Here is a 7077-nt window from a genome sequence, read left to right on the forward strand (position 1 = left end):
ATTTTTTAAATGGAAAACATTTTTTTTCCCATCTGATCTTCACGCGGCTTTGGGGGATGAACGGTTGGAAATAGAGGTAAAGTGCCCCGAACATTTTTTGTGTAGAATTTTGAGCTCTACAACTTTGTTACATTACATTTTTGACGTACAACGCGTTATTCACGAGTTATTTCGAAAAAACGCTTTTCACGGGTTNTCGCTTTGAATAAATAAACAAGCTATTGAAAGAAAAACACTGATATTTCGAATTACAAAAAAAAAATTCATTAACTTCAATTTTTTAAATGGAAAACATTTTTTTTCCCATCTGATCTTCACGCGGCTTTGGGGGATGAACGGTTGGAAATAGAGGTAAAGTGCCCCGAACATTTTTTGTGTAGAATTTTGAGCTCTACAACTTTGTTACATTACATTTTTGACGTACAACGCGTTATTCACGAGTTATTTCGAAAAAACGCTTTTCACGGGTTGTTTTTTGGCTTTTTCAACCCCCGCACAAACTTGGGGAACCTTAAACATCCGCCATTTGTGTCATACGCCCAAATCCCAAATTGTATAAAAAATGGAGCCTGATTAGCAAACATTCGTATGTTAGACCTTCATTCATAGGACTATTCCGGACTCATTCGACGCCGGAGAGCCGTTCGGGGTTTCTCCGCGCTTTTGAAAATTCATTCCTCCGCTCCTATTTGAGATTAAGTAATGAAACCGATGTCATTTATTAAAAATATAATTCTAATTCTAATTCTCAATCGGTAAGCTTTGGTTTCATTACTTCATCTCAATTAGGGAGGGGAGGAATTAATTTTTGAATGAGAAGAACTTGTTCGGAGTTACTGCGCGGTTTGAAAATTCATTCCTCCTCTCCTAATAGAGATTAAGAAATGAAACTACTGTCATTTATTGAGAATATTATTCTCGATCGATAGATGGTGCTTTAATTCCCTTTTCGCAATTAGGGGGAGGGGGGGTGGAAAGAATCTTCCAATCAGGGGAGCCCCTCCGGACTCACTCGATGCCGGAGAGCCATTCGGGATTTTTCCGCGCGTTCGAAAATTCATTCCTCCGCTCGTACTTGAGATTAAGGAATGAAATCGTTGTCATTTATTGAGAATTTAATTCTCGAACGATCGGCATTGGCTTCAATCCTCCATCTCAATTATGGTGGAAAAAATGAATTTTCCAATCGGGGGAGTTTCTCCGAGCTCACTCGACGTCGAAGAGCCGTTTGGGGTTTCTCCGCGCTATTGAAAATTCATTCCTCCGCTCCTAACTCAGATGGCGAAATGAAACCGATGTCATTTATTAAAAATGCAATTCTCAATCTGTAGACTTTGGTTTCATTCCTTCATCTCAATTAGGGAGGGGGGAAATTAATTTTTGAATGAGAAGAACTTGTTCGGATTTACTGCGCGTTTTGAAAATTCATTCCTCCTCTCCTAATAGAGACTAAGGGAATGAAACCACTGTCATTTATTAAGAATATTATTCTCGATCGATAGATGTTGCGTTCATTTCCTCTTCGCAATTAGGCGGCGGCGGGGGGGAGGAGAAATGAATTTTCTAATCGGGGGAGCCCCCAGCGCTCACTCTACGCCGGAGAACCGTTCGGGGTTACTCCGCGCTTTTGAAAATTCATTCCTCCGCTCCTACTTGAGTAGGATAGGATAGAATTTCCCGAAGATTCCAAAAAGCTTCATTGTTCTTCGTGCATGAAAAATGGGGATCTTCGGGAAACTCCTTGCGATCGCAAGGCTTTTACCGATTTATTTTTCTCCATGTGACGTCCGTATAGAAGATCAAAAAATCAGTTTAACAATGGGATAAATGGAGTGGAGAGAAAAACGTGAATATCTCGGAAATTAGATGCGATAAAATGGGCCCTTTTCACGTGGACGTACACATATAATTGGACTGAAATTTATAGAAATTTTTAATTTGCAATGACGAAATTCCTTGAAATTTCCGTATTACGGCAACGCGATAAAAATTCCCAATAAATGTTCCCGGAATTTCCGCGAAAATATTACTGAAACCTACAGACATCATTCCTGAATTCAAGACTTTCCTTTGATTTTCAGGATCATGTCACTGGAAATTATTTCTAAATGACTTAATTTTAACATTGCTTGCTCATTGCATTTCAGAAATGCAGCTGCCTAAAAAAGACACATCGATTCCTAGGAACAACGTTTTTTTTTCTCGGTAAATACAGACAATAGAGAAATGTCAGAGTACAGTGAATAAACTTCACTCGTCAATAACTCCATAATGGCAGAGTTAAATTCCCTGATTTTTTTTCACTCTCGATTAATTTTTTAAAGATTCAAATTGATACTTAAGTATCAATTGATTCATTCACATCGTTCCATTCCATCGGGAGATATTGTCGATTGGAGACAATTTTTTATGGTCACTGAAGGAGGCAAACCATTCATCTAAATCTCGCAATAATCTGCGAAAAATCTTATTCATTAATCTATTATTATTGAATCAATCCCATTATGTGTAGATCGCTGGAGAACAACGTAAACGTTCCAACCGTTCAAACGAGTTGGAATGTTTTCTCTCTCCTTCTTCTCCATTTTCTTTCTCACTCGCACTCGTTTAGTTTGGCGGAGGACGGGCACGTGCCAACGCGACGGAGACGACAATGAGTGGGAGCGAGCGCGATACATATTCCTTTCTCACTCAGGGAGGGGAATAAATATACATAATCGAACATTACTATAGTAAAAAAAAACAAAATCTGCACAATTATTTAATAGAATCACTGGAAAACTATAGTTTTCCAGCGACATTGCTGGGATTTTCTATGAATTTTTTGACCTACGTGTCAATAATAAATATGTCGAGAAAAAGGAAAAGACTTTTAGATCATTAGATTGTGCATTCATTATACTATTGATTATAATATTTTCGATTTTACATTCCTGACAATTATTACAAAATGCGAGGAGCTACCGTATTGAGAACCCCTTTCCGGTTATCGACAAATTTATACTCGGGCCCTACCATACCAACAGTTCCGTACGTCCCATCCTAGTCCATGTGCCGCCGCTACGAATTTTGCTGTTGAACACTTTACATTGGCCATGCTCATCTCCCCTATAATCTCTGCTTAAAGCACATGAATCTGTATCCTATTTCTAAGAACGTAAAAATAATTTATTAATAAAAATACATTGCAACGGAATATAATTAAACTCCAAATAGTAAATGAAGGCGGCTATTAATATAATACATGAAAAGTAAGCCAAGGAGTAAAATAACTACAATAATTAATTCCATCGATTGTCCCAAAAACACGTGGCCCAGTGCAAGTTATTCCATTTAGTTTTTTCAATTAGAAAAAATGCAACAATCACATTAAAACAACAATTAACGAATATATAAAGTAATTGTCGCTCTACTAAATATTCCTATTAGTCAATTCTACTAATAATTCACAATTCAAATATTTATCTTCTTAAAAATACCAATCATATCCTTCTATGCATTTTCTTCTAAATCACTCTTATTTGTTTCCTCAATGTTTGGATTTTTTTCTTTTTGCCATCATTCAATCTTTTGAAGAATTTCGCTAGAAAATGACCACGTAGCACCACATAAAAATTGATCACCTGTTTGGTCAATGTGTGGCAGTGTTCTTTACATCCAATCAATGGAAATTCTGGGGTACATCCAATTGCTGCCAGTACTTGATCAGATATTCTGAGAACTGTATCAAATTGAATTCCATTCTCCGAAACTTCTGCCAAAACAATCTTCTCTATTGCTTTAGTTAAGGCAAATAGATTCGGACTGGGATAAATTAAATATCCTTTGGATAAAAATTTGATAGCTTCATCTCTTTTGTCGGGATGAGATGATCGCGTACACTGTAGACAGGCCTGGCACCGGGTATATCCTCCGATTTTTCGAGCGATGTATCCAGCTATATAACTTTCAACATAGTCACTCGTACTTATGATGTGGTAATTGTGATCCCATCCAGGCTGTGTTTCTTGCTGGCCAGGTCGTTCCTCGTCTATCTCCATGTCTTCGATTTCCGAGTTTAAGATGCAATAATCGTGATTTAAGAGAGGATGATAAGCTGGAAAATTTCGATCACCCACGCTGTCCCTCGCTGAAGGCAACGTATTCAATATTATTGAGCTCTGCGTCCAGTAAATCCAACCATTCTTGTTTTCTGGATGAATTCTCCAACTTTGTCTGATCTTTGAGACTTTTCAACGTTTCTAAGATGTCTCCTCCGGAGATATTACTATTTTTTAGAGGTTTCGTTAATGAATATGCGCTCATCAATCGATATATCTGCGCAAACTATCGTGCATTAGGATGGTCGTTGCACCCACATGCTGCTCGGACGAGACCGAGGAACCTCTGAAAAGAATATTCAAGAGTATATCATTCAAAAATATCATCACGTATGAGGAAATTGGCGGTTTCTATAATATTGACTAGGAAAGATTTCATTTTGAAAAATCCGATAGCATTCGATTTTCCTGTTCAACGAATTTCATTGTCATATTTTCTGCAGGATTTCCTCGGGCTAAATTATCCAAGTGTTTAGGTTTGATATTCTTAATTAAAAAAAATTAAAATACAATGATGGCAACCTAACCAATTTGATCCGGGAAAATTCTAAGGAAATTACCTCAATAGGATAGTTGCATGAAAAAAAAAGAGTTCTCTTAGATTTTTCTGTAAAAAATTCTAATAGGAACAACCAAAAACTAATGAAAATTTCTATAGAAATCCAATAGAATTGTCTAGCGAACTCGCTAGGTTTTTCTATACAATTTTTCAATGCATGGTATTCTATCGGACAAATTTTGAAATATTATTGCCTCGAGTACATCCTCATTGACGCGACAAGTCATGAGATACTGATAACCGTGCCTCGTATGAAGATAATCAAAAAGCTCGAGGGTCGCCTGGAGAGTAACTTTCAATCCAAGCAGTATCGGTGCTGAGAGACACGTCAATACTGGATCACTGGTATTGCACAGATCTTCCCATTGCTTCAAATATGATAAGAAATCTGCAGTCAACTGAAAATGAAAATATTTTGTAGTTATTAATTGAATTATATGTTCCGGGGAAACAAAATTCAATGAATATATTCATCATACCTTCTTGTGCACAGAATTGTGACCTAAAGCTCCTGCTGGAGTTCGAGACATCATGGCCGTGATCAAATCGTCGACTCTCTTGCAGAACAGTCTAGAAGGCAAACTCTCTTTAACATGGAGGGCCATTGCCGCTTGAACTTGCGAGCAAAATAGCTGAAAATCATTGGAATAAAGTCATTAGTGTGTTTATGGTAGTCGTGTAAGTAAGCCCGGCCCGATTGTAGATGATGTCTGTCATTACTTGAAATGCCATCGGTACATTCATCTTTCGGAATCCACTTGGATTTAAATGTTCCCCTGACAAAACATGAGCAAGGCGTGGGGCCGGTGAATCTGGTGGTTCAGCTCTCAGTACAACTTCCCAATTATCTAATGTAACACCGCCGTCAGGTGTCTAAAATAATTTTTAAAAAAATTCCATCAGAAAGCACGCAGTCATATTCAAATAACAATTATCCAGGACAATGAAAATATGAAAATAAATGAGTGAAGATTAGTCATATTCAAACGTAATAAATATTATTTACCATGAAAATTTTGGTTTTTACCACCTAATTACGGAAGTTTTGATTAGATGGGGAAAATCAGAGAAAAACCATAATTTGCGGTCATCATTTAGAGGATGTTTACAGCCAACATTATTTTCATCTATTTCAAACTTCTTCCACATTTTACGATTTCGCGAAGCTCCATCGGTAGTTACAGCATCAACGAAGAATCCAGAATTTTCGACATGTGCTACTGCGTCAATAACGAGCTTATGAAGTGTTTCCCCAGAAGCACTTCCATTTGTTAAAAAACAGCCCAGCGTTTGAACCCAGCTACCTTACAATGGTTAAAACATAACAACCAACGCGTGATCACCGAGTGATTTTGTCCTATTTTCTGGAGTATACGGACCGAGATCTCTGAAGCCCTTGAACGTCATTGTTGTTGAGTCAAAAAAGAGATTTTCACTCAACTTCATTTCATCGATTAACAATGCACCTATAATGAGTCATTTCGATTATTATCACAAGGAAATGCAAAGGTGATATGAGGAAACATACCTCTTCGACTCGCTGGTGACATTCCAGTTGACTTTAGTTTTAAACATTCGAATACTGATTTTTGGAACCCATGGCGCCATTGGAGATTCTTTAAATAATTGTTCAATGTATCAGGACATGGGAGGATGAGAATGTCCATCCGTCTCAAGTGGTTATATAAAGCTTTACTTTTAATCCGGAATAAAATGCAATTATAAATCCACTCTGAAGTATATCGTCTCTGTCGCGGATCTGTAAGTTTTGATGAAGCAAAACACGCCCGAATAGCCTCTTGCATACCGGGTGGGAACTGTTTTATTGCCTCCTCGATTGTCTCTTCACAAGAGGCGGCACAAGCCTGTCGTGCATTCGTCAACTCTTGTTCTAGTTCTTCAATCTAACAAGCGAATGAAAAGTTTTATAAAAGACCTCTTCTTCAATAATTAATATGTCACATATATTACCTTCAGTTTCAGAGACTTTTCGCGCCTACTACTACTGTTTTGATTTTTTTCCTATTCTTATCTTTTCGTTCCTCTGCTCTCTTTCTTCTTTGATTTTCGGCGATTTTCACACGGCACCGTTGTGCTCGACAAGAAAGACAACGTTGATAAGGGCTGTAATTTCTCAGTGAAACAATCACCGAACAGAAGGGGGAACGGCTAGAACAAAACAAGACAAGGCATGGAAAGTCCCAGCATAAATTAGATTTTTGTTATTCCGGTTCGGTCGAGGCCGCTGCACCCCTGCGTATTCACCGGACTTTTCCATTTGAACTCGCTTCAGTGCTTAGTTTTAAGCTCCGACTGTAGTCACCGTGCGAAGGAAATTGTCGTTTTTTCAACTTCCCTATTCATCAATTAACCCTTTAACCTGATTATTGTTCCTTTTTATTTCCTGGGCGCTGGAGT

General features: G+C 37.8%; 1 long non-coding RNA gene across 1 annotated transcript; it reads right to left on the reverse strand.

The window, feature by feature from the left end:
* Positions 1–5217: 5217 nt before the first annotated feature.
* Positions 5218–5734, reverse strand: LOC107040984. The gene is made up of 3 exons (XR_001461032.1): positions 5666–5734; positions 5380–5532; positions 5218–5291 (listed from the first exon to the last, which is right to left on the reverse strand). It is a non-coding gene; the product is annotated as an uncharacterized LOC107040984 (long non-coding RNA).
* Between the last annotated feature and the right edge of the window lie 1343 nt (positions 5735–7077).

This window comes from Diachasma alloeum, unplaced genomic scaffold, assembly GCF_001412515.2.
Source record: "Diachasma alloeum isolate Michigan unplaced genomic scaffold, Dall2.0 Dall_scaffold_00352, whole genome shotgun sequence".
NCBI classification, from domain to species: domain Eukaryota; kingdom Metazoa; phylum Arthropoda; class Insecta; order Hymenoptera; family Braconidae; genus Diachasma; species Diachasma alloeum.